Genomic DNA, 13,052 nt, shown 5'->3' on the forward strand with positions numbered 1-13,052 from the left:
ATTTAATCTTAGTAGATCGACAAAATGATGCATGGATAAACAATCTTGGAACTTTGGACTCCCCTGGAAGGATCGACATCCTTGACTTTGGTTTGAAGCTTGCATGGATAAACCTTTTCATTGATTATTCATCCTTGTTCCTGAAAATCAAAGGAAATTCTCTCAATTTTATATATTACTAAAATTAGGATACATATAAGTCTTAACTAGTCTCATAGCACCCTCCATTCATCTTCCCCTACACTGGCTATGGTATCAAAATGCTCAATTAAGTAATACGTCTACTAACGAACTTGAAAACAAAACACATCACACTAAAAAACACAAACATCCCTTTAACCCAACAGAAGCAGCTCTTTTTACCCTTGCACTCACTATCACATTACTATCATGTTTGTCAACTGTCAAACTAACTCTTTTAAGTTATTTAGTGTGACACTACAAAGTTATGAACACCATAATCTTAATTAAAACCTTTTAATAAACAAATGCGAAGTTACTACTCAAGAATGGCAAGGAATTCAAAAAACATGACAGCTATCCTAATTGGTTGAAAATGAGAAAAAGAAAGTTAGCCAGACAACCTGTTTGGACTACAAAGCCAGCAGATACGATTCCTCAAATTTGACCATTCACTCTCCATACTCCACAAGTCTTCAAGCACATGATGCTGCCTTCTTTCAGATGAGCAACATCATTCCGATCTTAACAGTCAGAAGAGCAAATCAAATCAATCCTAGCATATTCACAAATCACAACTAAAAAGTACAAACATTACAAAATAAAACATGCAGCGATATCAACAAGCATTCTGATAAATAATTAGCCAACTAATTGACATTACAAAATAAATAAAGAAAAAAATCATTGGAAAGATCACTGCTTAAATGAAATTTGAAATATCTCCCAATAGTTTTGATCGGTTACCCGAGTTGTGAGAGTGATCGGTTGATATTGCGTGCTTCCTTCAAGCGCTCCCCAGCTGCACCTGTTAGCTTCTGCCTCCGGAACCAGCTACTTAAACCATCTGCCAGTCTCTGCACAATAAAATGATTATGAGCCTAAATTTTACAAGTACCAGTCCGTTGAATATAGAAACGTGATACTCATGCTTTTCCATCCTAAACAACAGAACTATCTGCACTTCGATTTACAAATTCATTGCCTTTTTCCGACAGTGCTCACAACTGTTAGTTGTTACAGGTATACTTCTTTTATTTATTTATTTATTTTTACTAAATTCAGTAATACCATATTCCAGATATTAGCAACATTATTTTAGCATTACCTTGGATCGGGATTGCAGGTAAAAGCAGTATGTGATAGCGAACTCTCAGGAACGGTCGGGTTAGAAGAGGGAGGCCTAGGTGGAAGCGGGCTCTTCAGGATTTGGAATCGAAAACCGATCTGACGGTGGAGAATTTTCTTTGGAAGACTTGGGTTTCCGAGGGGGTCTGCGGCCCTTGATTTCGGCACCGTTAAGGCTAGAAGAAGAAGAAAGTGGTGGATCGACGAGATGGGTATGTCGCAAGATAGAGTTTCTTGGCTGCTTCACGTTAGAGAGGAAGAGCGAAATTTTGGAGGTATAGGAAGAGCGAAACGGAATTTGAGAGATAGGAAATCGCAGGGTTTGAGGAAGACGAAGAAGAGAAGGGGAGATGAGAGGCAGAGTAAACCGATGGAGAAGAAAAAGGGGAAAGAAATTTGAAATAAAAGAGACCGTTGAGGTTGAAGAAGAGGGAAAAGAAAATTGACCGTGGAGGAGAGTTATTTAATTTTTGGATTAAATATTTTCTATGAAAATTAAAAAAGAAAAAGTTAAAAGGCAAATATTTTTACTTTTTTTTATTATTTATTCTATGAAAATTCAATAATAAAAAAGCATCTATATTTGCTTTTGGTATGGTTCACATTTTTATTTATTTGACAAAAATCTAACTAAATTATCATTCATTTTGACCTAATATTGCAAATATAAATTTATATTTTGCATCTTAACTACTCTTTGGCATTTATAATATCATTGTTCCACACCTCAATTTTTTTATTGTTGTCAAAAATAAACCTAATCCAAAATGAATTAGCAAATTAGGGAATAAATGTAATCATTGTTTTTGGGAGTTTGAGTTCGACCGTGATTATTGTTGAATAATTTTCACTTAGACATGCACATTTTGCTATTTTAGCAATTTAAATTTAAAATTTTCTTTTATCAAAAGTAAACCTCTTGTTTTAATGTTTTTCTGGTCATCCCTTTTAAATACAACTAATGACAAATGAATATAACAATTAAGAAATTCGTAGATATATAACAACATTTTAAACTAATTGCTGCAGTTATTTTAAATCACATATGTCATTCGCTTATAAGCCATAAGAGTCTATTAACGATATAAATCTATCACAAATATATTTTGCTACATTTACAATTTTTAAAAGATATTGTTATATACTTAATTATTATTCATAAAATTGCTAATCCATTATACTTACCCTAAGTTAAATGAATAATGTCAAAAGTAAGTTTACTACGAAGGTAATTTGTGTGACCCTTTTATCCTAACGTAGGAAGTTTGTTCCACTCCATACCATTATTGAACTAAGAAGATTAAGTGTGTATTAGTATGTTTAAACAAGTATAATTATAGCAAAATCTATGAGTGATATATTTATATTAGCAATACAATATGTGTTACATATGCAAATATTTTGTATCTAATCGTTGTATTTGCAATTAACTCCATTCAAATATACAAATATAAACATAACTCTTTAACCTGAGTTTAGCTAGGATCACAAACTACAAAAAGAAAGTATGGAATATTTAATTTGTTTTTTTTTCTTTGAAGAAAATTTGGTGTGTAGCACATTATATATTTTTCTTTCCTTTAAAAAACAGTATTGATCTTATAATATACGGCCTTGCACAATGTATTCACCATAAAGATCATATAATTGTAGAGATGTATAGAAGGTCTGATAAACAACATAAACGAAAAGTAATCCTTGAAATTGTAAACATTACCCATATCCTACAATAAAAGTCACATCAACTTGATATTTGTTGAAATTTAACAAAAATGAAAAGAAAGCAACGATAAACCAATGACGATGGAAGAAGATACAGTTTTCAAACACAACCAGCTATCCAAATTATTCATAATATGGTATTAGAAAATATATTGCAATTTGTAACCTCATAAGTTTATAAACAGAGTAAAAATTAAAGGAAATTTTTTTATCAAGCTTATATTAGGACTTTATACTACTTATATGTAATTCTTAAGTTTTCTTCTTTTAGCTATAAAAGACACAAATTAAGAAAAAAAATGACTTGATTGTCCATGTAAAGTTATGCCCCAACTTTTTTCTTCTAACTTAAGAAAAGGAACACCAACAAATATCTATCCCCATAAACTAAAAAGCATAGGAAAATGATAGTAAAAGTAAAATCAACTTTTTCTGTTATCTTTTTCCTTCATTCATTTACTTCTAATTGAAAATAAATCAAAAGTCTAAAACCGATCAAATTATTGAAAACGAAAAAACAAGAAACATAACAGTGTGGAGAGGTAGTTATTATCAAGTATTTGATTTTGTTTAATAGATTCCAGTTGTGACAACCACAACAATTGTATGCATGAAGTTCATCATTCAAACAGATTCTGACAACAAATTTCAACACATCTGCAAGGCGAAAGAAGATAGGAATTAGGATAACAAGGTAATTAGAACACTGAAATAAATTTTAAAAATAATTTTATTGCCGATTGCTACTATAAGCATAATTATCTGCTTGTATAGTTGTCTTGCATGATCTGACAAATACATTATGGTATTTGATATTCCATTCAGGTTGTATCTTGCATGTTACCAACAAAATCATGTGCTTAGTGATAAATTACTCTTAGACTGAGAAATACTCGAAAAAAAATCAAGAGTAACAACTCTTAGTTTCCCAGAAAAATTGAAACAAAATCATGACAAACCAACAACAAGAACTTCATAAACTTGTCTGATGAAAGCAACTCAAGAACGTCTCAATGCAGATCATACATGAGTTCTTTGCTAAATATTTCCAAAGGCTAAAAAGAGTTAAGGAAAAAAAGAAAAACAATACCTGTAATTTTCGTTGGTTCATGATCTTCTCTTGTCATTCCCTCACTTTAATCTCATAACTGAAAAGGAAAAGAGGAGGGAGGGGTGATTAAACTCATGCATGTACATAATGTCGAAACCAGCAAAATTACCACCCTATTAACTATGAAAGCTGGTTGTGGTCGAAGTAGGGTGAAAGTCAGTGTAGATTAGAATAGATGTCACCGTGAAGCTCACTGTCGGTTGGGGGAGAACATAAAAATTGATTTTTTTCTTTTATAACAGGCTGACTGACCTACAGGCTGGGGTGAACTGGCTGGCAAGGAGGAAGTGACATGCTACCACTAGGTTGTGTTAGGTGTGAACAATGGACAATGGTGGCTAGAAGTGAGGGAAGGGCTTTGTCAAAGGGTCGTGCAGGGCTGAACTCCAACTGTCCAATATTAGTTTGTTCGGTTACTTTCTTTGTTTCACCCATATCAATGTCTGCAAAAATTCCCACAATATATAGAAATGGAAATAAAGATCCTTAAGTTCTTTGAGAAAAATCATAAATATAGCCACAAAATTTCTCCAATTATTTGTTACTTAAAAAAGTATAGAAATTGTCAACCAAGCTCAACTAACGCCTGTATGTATGTACTTAGAACCAAGAGGTCTCGGGTTTAAATCCCTCTACCCAAAATTTGTCCTAAATCTCAACTTTTTTACAATCAATCCTAAAACTCTTTTTCTACCCCATTTTTGGCCTATTTTTGGCAATTCCCCAATACTATTATAGTTGTAGAATAAAAAATTTTAGATCAATCACGCATTATCGTTGAATTCAAGACTAATTAAAAATTGACATGTGTCCCAAATTAAAATTGAAAAAAAATATAAATTTGTTAATTTGGATGATACACATGTTTGGATCAAATTAATTATTTTAGTTTAATTAATATTATTTACTCGGTTAAGACTAAAATTCAATCGAGCCAAAAAAATAAATTTAATTTAGCTCTGTCCATAAATCAACCAGACTCAAGTTCATAAAAGCCACTAAAGAACTCTATAGATACTGGAGTTCCCTTCATTTGAAGATACAAACTTTGTTTCAAGACTCCAACTTCAAGAACGTCACGTGCTCTCTTCCTCAAATCAAGCATAAGCATCTAAGTGAGAGAGAATCAGGAGATCAAATGACTCATTGCATCAAATCAACATAAATACATTATTAATACAAGTTGGAGTTCACAAATTAAATTTCTCTATAAAGATCTCGTGTAAACCACAGTGAACCAAAAAGTGATTATAAACGAAATATTTAATTTAAATTCAATCAAAAAAAAAATACAGGAAAATTACAACTCTACTGAACTTGAGATGAATCCTCAAAATTCTAAGTCTTTTCCTTGGACGAATTCTCTAATCGTCCGTCAACACACACTTTTGTGGGATGAGAAATTTTAGAGCTACTATGCCTCCCTCATAGGAACTTTTGTACTTAAGATTAGCTACTGACTTGGAATGTTGCGGAAGACCTATGGAGTTGTTGTAAAATGGCAGAAATTGTGAGAAGATGGTGATGAATTTGACTATAGTTAGTTGTTCCCCGAAATGGAAGACTTGCTATATAATGTATTAATTGACTGTCTCGTTGTTGCTGTCCATTGTTATTTTGATAAAAGGTTTGCAGATGTAAATAATTTGTAAATTTATAGATCTAAGAATGTTATCATACACTTCATATTAGATAATAAAAATCACTTGACAATTTCTCAAACACCACACCGTCTACCGCCTCAAAGTTGAGTTATTGATCATGGTCAAGACAAAGAAAATAAGGATTGAGACCACACTTGCGAAGAAGAAAAATGTTGAGAGGAGAAAAAGATCATGCATGCAAATGGAAAAAAAAAAAAAAGAGAAAGTAGGAACTTTGTTTAGGTTCATCAAGAAGATAAATGGATATAAAGAAATAACCAAAATCATAACTTGAATTCTTTCTCATATTTGCAATAGTAGAAATCTGGAAGACACATTTGCAAAATATCTCAACTTATTTTGCTACCTATTACAATATTCCTAAACTTATTGTAAATGTACACAATTTTGTATCTGTGATCAGTTTCAAGAATCTCTCCCTAGAGAGAATAAGTTGCATCTTCTAAAAGTACTTGCTATGGCTCAACATCAACATACTTTAGGAAACTTTTCAATAGTTATTTACATAAAAGAAAACTAGAAGGTAAAATAGTAATGAATTTCTCCAACTGAATTTTGTTCGAGTTACAATAGTTGTATGTTTATGCGCATCTATATATATAATGCAATAATGTAAGACAACATGAGCATAATGTAATATGGAGAGCTGGAGGATCAAATAAAAATATAAGAAAATCAGATTATTATCTTTATGATAAAATAATTAGTACAACAAAAAACAAAATTAGACTTTACTAATTGCAGATCAAAAATTGCATCCGCGACGCTGGCAAATCAGAGTTGCATGGGAGTTGAATCCTTAACAATCTCATATAATGATATAATGTTTTCAATGCTCAATAGGCCAATGATGCACCATTCCAAGAGATCTGATTTCCTATTCTGGAGGACTTCTTGAAGAAAATGAATGTTATGCTGCAAGGAAGGTGCAAATTTATTAGAGAAGAATTAAACACTGTTCTATCTCAAGAAATATCATTTCCATAAAAGTAAAAGAACCTCCTTCCAGTGAGTATGATATAAGTGGAAGAATCTAGGTTAAAGATTTAAATAAGGAAATCACAATGAGAATGTTGATTATTTTTTCCTTAGCTCGGCTTTTGGAAAAGGAACACACACCACTCCCTGATTTCATTTGCATTATTTTGGGTCAGCTTCAGAATACACAAACTTCAGATGGACAGCACAAACACTTGGAAACAATTTAGCAGAACCAATTTCTTAAAGAAACATTCTAAACTAATTAAATAAAGAGAGTCCTCAAAACTTCACTCCTTGAAGAACTATGAATTGATTCTCCTACAATAGTAGCTAGCTTTTGATAGGACCACGTCCCTTCACCACGGATTAGAATATTGATGTCAATATTTTAATTTTTTTTATTCTTCTTCTTTAAAAAAAATAAACATTTAATTCTTGAACATTGGGATCTAAATGTCCAGGGATAATAATGCTCATACCCACGAAATAATATCCACCATCCAAACTGTTAAATAAAAAAATTCTTTTCCTAAAATTCTACCGAAGCAGTAGGAAAAGTTGTTATGTAACTTTTTCTAAATAAGTGAAGAAAGAGTGGACAAGAATATGATAAAACCAATAAAATTAATCAGAAGCTCTAGTATCCATTTGATTTAATACGTTCCAATCCTTGAATTTAAAGCCTTGTACATGTGTGAATATTATGCATTAACGATTTAACGATTTTAAAATGAAATAAGAATGAAGGATTTAAATTCATTCACTTGTGAAAGTTGAGAGATTTAGTTAATACAACATTTAGTATAAATTGGTTTTCTTTCCCTTAAAAAGAATACTAAAGAAAATACGAAAGTTTTCACGAGGTTACACGTCCTCTCAACACATTTTCCATTGCATATAACCAAAAATAGATAATATTGCTTTCAAGTTGGCTATTGCCACGATATTTAAGAAGAACGTTCAAGAGAAGAGGCTCAACTATACGGAAAAAACCACTTTGAAGGAATGAATGGAATAGAATGAAATTACCTCCACAACTTCAATTTGAAATCTAGATTCCCAAGCGCTGGGTGACCTCGTACTCTTCCCGAAGGTACTCATATATTTGAGCATATTTTGCATCCCTCCACGCAATTTCTGATCTGAGTGGCAAAGGAAAAAGACATAAAAGAGCACTAAGATAACAAAATTCTACCAATTAAAGCAATATTATGATCGAATTTTCTATGCACGAATATTAATAATAATAAGAAGGTAAGAATGTATATATTTTTGTTTACTTATATCAAGCTTGAAAGGCAAACTTTTCTATGTTATGATCTTGGTTCTGTTAGGATGTCAAATACATTTCTGAACAATAGTATATCCTGGCGCCAAGTACTGCGAAAACCACATAAGACGTAATCCAAGCTTTAAAGAGGCTCTAGATAAAATAAAAAGCAAAATGTATTTGATAGGCCACTGATTATACATCAGTATGCTCGCAGGGGCAAAAAGGGCAAAGAAGTAGTTATTATTGAGTTGGGAGAATCATCCAACAGTAAGAATGATTATCTTGGGTAGTTTTGGGCATTTATCTTGACTAGTTTCAGTCTTCAGGTGGTTAGTAGTTGGTTATGAAGGAAGTTATGTTACCGTTGCTATGTTATGTGTTTAAATAAGAAGTTAAGTTAGCAGATGGGTAGACAGTCTTTTAGTTTGAAGTGTTTGGGTTTCTCTCGTGTGGGAGGAATGGTCTATGTAATAGTAAATTATCTATAATAGAAGAACTTTACTTTAGTAACTATCATACTGGTATAAGAGCCCTCAACCTGGGGATGATAGGAAAGGTGGCACAGAAGAAAATTGAAGAACGGTTAGGCGTAACTGATTTTGAAATTGCCAGGATTTAAGTAGATGTTCAGAAGTTACCACAAATTGAAGAAACGCTGCTTGCACTTGCTTAAGATTGTTCAACGCTTTATCCTTATAGCACAGTTGGAACAACAACGAAGGAATGCAGATGACACTCAAACATTATTGGCTTCTCTAGTTTCTGGTGTTGGATTGTCAGATCGCCCTTCCAATTCGGAATCGAATGAGGAAATTAAGAATACGACAGTGGCAAACACAGTGGAACCTATTTATGGCTATAGGAGCAATGCATTCAGACAATAATGAGGGTGAACAGATCATAGCAAATTAAACAGTTTGAGATGTCAGTATTCAATGAATCCGATCGTTACTTACAAATCCATAAACTTACTGATTCCAAAAAATTAACAGTGACAGTCATTAGCTTCAAAGCAGCGGAGCATTAGCTTCGAAGCAGCGGCTCTCAATTGGTACCAAGCCACAGACAAACGAGAACCAATTTTGAATTGGAATGATATGAAACGAAGATTGTTGATCCGATTTGGCTCATCATGCCAAGGTTCAGTTTGTGGGCAATTTCTCATAATCAAGCAAGAAACAGTGGTGGAGGAATATTGCAGTCCGTTTTGATAGGTTAGTGGCTCCTTTACTCCAACTACCTACCAAAAAAATTAAAAAAAGAACGTGTCCTCTGCATGTCGTGTCCTATGCATGTTGTATCCTATATGTTAAAAAACTGGTGTGTCGTATCTCGTGTCGGTGTTCGTGCTTCTTAGGTTTTGAATTTAAAAACTCTTCTAAATAATTTTAAAAAAAGATTTCCTATTGTTCGGTTTTTCTCTGACTTACCAATTAAATTATTTGGTTGCACTACTTATGTTCATAATCCCAACTCTACTCGTACTTCACTTGATCCTAAAGCTGTTAAATGCATTTTTGTAGGCTGTCTCCTATAGGAAGGCTTACAAATGTTTTGACACTTCGACTAAAAGGTATTTTGAGAGTATGGATATGTCTGTTTTTGGAAAATCAACCTTTTTTTAGCCAAAATTCTCTTTAGAGGGAGTCCCCAACCTTAAGATAATTTTTGGGACACTTAACCTATCCCAAACACCATTGATTCCAAAGTTATGAGCTAACTCTTGACGTCAAGTGTGGAGAGTTCTTCAGGGGGAGAACCACTATAGACTGACTTGACAAGTAAAAACCTGAACTACAGCTTTATAATAAAAGAAACTTGACTCGAAGGAATTGAGAATGATCTATCACAAAACCAAACTAATACCCCGATAAATGATTATGAAGATCCAGGTAACATACATTCTCCTTTTACTTCGTCTAATTCTCCCCGTTCTTCTCATAATTCCTTGTCTAATGTCTCTGATCTTGATATTACAATTGCCAACAGGAAAGGTACCAGTAAATTTGTCAAATATCTCATTGCAAACTATCTTTCTTATCGTAAACTTTCACAATCATAAAGCCTTTACATCCAAAATAATCAACCTGTTTGTTCCGAGGAATATACAAGAGGTCCCAAATGAATTGAATTGGAAATTAGCAGTGATGGAAGAGATGAATTCTACATGGGATATACTTGAACTACGAAAAGAAAAGAAAACAGTTGGATGCAAGTGGATGTTTACGCTAAAATGTAAAGCTGATGGTAGTGTCGAGAGGTACAAGGTTGGATTGGTTGCTGAGGGGTTTACTCAAACCTATGGAGTTGATTATCAAGAAACATTTGCTACAGTTGTCAAAATCAATTCTATTAGAAATTTGTTGTCTGTTGTAGCTAACTTTGATTGGCCTCTTTATCAATTGGATGTTAAGAATGTCTTTCTCAATGGGGAACTGAAAGAAGAGGTAATTATGGACTTGCCACCTAGTTTTAAGGTAGATCTCGGGATTAACAAAGTTTGCAAGTTAAAGAGATCATTGCACGTGTGTGTGTGTTTGTGTGTGCTCGTGTTATTTTGAAATTCAATTTGGCTATTTTGAAATTCAAATTCAATTATGTTATTTTAAAATTCAAATTCAACATGCGTGCGTTCGTGCGTTTGTCCATGTGTGTGTGTGCGGGTGTGTGTGAGTGTGCGTGCGTGCGTGCGTGTGTGTGTGCGTTCCTACATGTGGGTGTGTGTTCGTGTGTGCGAACAAGTTGATATTTTTTAATGTTGAGATTCTCTCAATTTTAAAATAATAATTTTTTCTTGATATTCAAGCCATTAATATTATTTTGAGATAAAGATATCGAACAAGTTTGATATTTTTTAATTTTGAAATTCAATTAAGGTTATTTTGATACAAAATCTATCGTTGAGATTCTCAAATACTATTAAATTATAATTTTGTTATTTTGAAATTCAAATTCAATTTGGTTATTTTGAAGTTAGTAAGATTGAATAAAATATTAAAATGTTGATTCTCAAATTATATAAATTTGGTTACACTAGAAGAAATTTGCCATTCAAGATCGGTTTAAAATCGACATTAATGATCTTTGGTGCCAGTTCGGAACGACATTAATGATCTTTGGTGTCAGTTCAGAACTGACATCTATGCTAGCGTTATTAAAGGCCTTTAATGTCGTTTTTCTTTGATGTCGGTTTAAAAACGATATCAAATGCATCAGTAATGTCGGTATGGTCATTGATGTTGTTTAAAACCGACATTTTTATGCTGCTATTGTTGACCTTTAGTGTCGGTTTGCCTTTGATATCGTTTTTAAACCGACATTAAAGTCTTGTTTTTGGATCTATTTTTACAAAAAAAAAAATATAATTATTGCATTATTGTTCATTTTTATAAACTGACATTAGATACGTGTAAATAAATATTTTTTTCTCACACCAACAAATCAATAAAATTAATATTATTTTAGGAACTACAATATTTTTCTTTTACATTTGTATATAGAAAATGAAATCTTAATATTGCGTTTGTATATACATTCTATTATAATACATGAAACTAGATCCTAATACAAGACTTAAATAAGAAATCTTAAACGCTTTCACAATCTTCAACTTCAACAATTGCTTCCATCTACTTAGCTTAGCTTGGCTGGCTATCTAAGACCAAAATATACTTTACAACCTGGGGAAGATTAAATCTAGAATTTGCAAAATTAGTACATATTATTTAAAATCAAACTAAACAGACTGCAATCTAAATGTGGAAAATTAAAAATTACCACAAAGTTTCAGTAGAGTAAATAATGTAGCAGCAACAAAGAAGACAATTGAAATGGCAACCCAAAAGTGCTGCAAAAATAAAGAAGAAAATAAGCTTTGATCAAACAACTCATTAAGAAGAAGAAAATAACCTAATTTGGTTCTTCAAAGATCTATAAGAAAAAGAGGAATACAACTAAAGAATAATTATACCATCCTCGACTCTTACTTCAAAGCAAATTTGAATGTTCAATTTAGCAATGCTAGTCTATAGGCTTCTTACTTTAATTGTATAAATTTACCCATCAATAGCAACATTGTTTTTATAGAGAAAGTTAAACAATGGAGATGATAAATAATCTTACAAACTCCTATTGGATCTTTTCTTTTCAAATGAAAATAGTTAATTTATTTCATTTATGGAAGGTGAAAATCTCAAATATATAGTAAAAGAACATGGAATATAAGGAAGCCCATAAAAAGAAGAGACTCCACTAGCTAGGTATTGATCAAAGATAAATATATGGATAAATAGATGCAACCTACAAATATATCAAAACAGACTAATACTCAAACTAAACTAAAGAAAACAAAAACATTTACTACTAAAAGATAAAATAAAACACAATTCAAAACAATTAATTACCAAGATTGATCTCAATCGAAAACCAAAACGCATCACATTATGAAGATATTGTGCTTCACATAACACTCCAAATAGCTATACCAAAATTACTTACTCTACATTTTCCATTTGGCAAATCCACCTACAAGAATGCTAGTTACCAAGCTCATTTCTATGCCTTCTCTTCTTTCATTTTTCTAACAAAAGATAGTATGAATAAGGCTGCACATTTGAAAAAATAAAGACAATTAATAATCAATAATGCTACCTAGCAGTCACAAGTTAACATTCAAATGAAGAAACCCAAGGATTTTTTGCGGCGGAAGCACGATGAAGTTGGTTGCCGTTCGCGATTTAGGGTCACAGATTGAGAAGAGAAGAAAATTAGAAACCAACTTGAAGAGAAAGAAAAAAAAATTGATAGGGAAAAGAGTAGAGTAAGAAAGAGAAAAGTAAGAAAGAGCAAAGTAAGAAAGATAAAAGTAAGAAAGAGAGGAAATTTAGTTTTAAAACCTAACAATTTTTAAAAAGAAATTAAAAATGGGGGGTCAATAATGTCAGTTTTACAAATACAAAAAATTAAAAAAAATAAAATTGGCTGATCATTAATG

General features: G+C 32.2%; 2 long non-coding RNA genes across 2 annotated transcripts; both read right to left on the reverse strand.

The window, feature by feature from the left end:
- Positions 1–645: 645 nt before the first annotated feature.
- On the reverse strand, positions 646–1,707 carry LOC116406328. The gene is made up of 3 exons (XR_004219356.1): positions 1,289–1,707; positions 928–1,037; positions 646–704 (listed from the first exon to the last, which is right to left on the reverse strand). It is a non-coding gene; the product is annotated as an uncharacterized LOC116406328 (long non-coding RNA).
- Positions 1,708–3,418: 1,711 nt separating this feature from the next.
- Positions 3,419–4,259, reverse strand: LOC116406329. The gene is made up of 2 exons (XR_004219357.1): positions 4,121–4,259; positions 3,419–3,687 (listed from the first exon to the last, which is right to left on the reverse strand). It is a non-coding gene; the product is annotated as an uncharacterized LOC116406329 (long non-coding RNA).
- Between the last annotated feature and the right edge of the window lie 8,793 nt (positions 4,260–13,052).

The sequence above is a fragment of the Cucumis sativus genome, unplaced genomic scaffold, assembly GCF_000004075.3.
Source record: "Cucumis sativus cultivar 9930 unplaced genomic scaffold, Cucumber_9930_V3 scaffold87, whole genome shotgun sequence".
Lineage (NCBI taxonomy): Eukaryota > Viridiplantae > Streptophyta > Magnoliopsida > Cucurbitales > Cucurbitaceae > Cucumis > Cucumis sativus.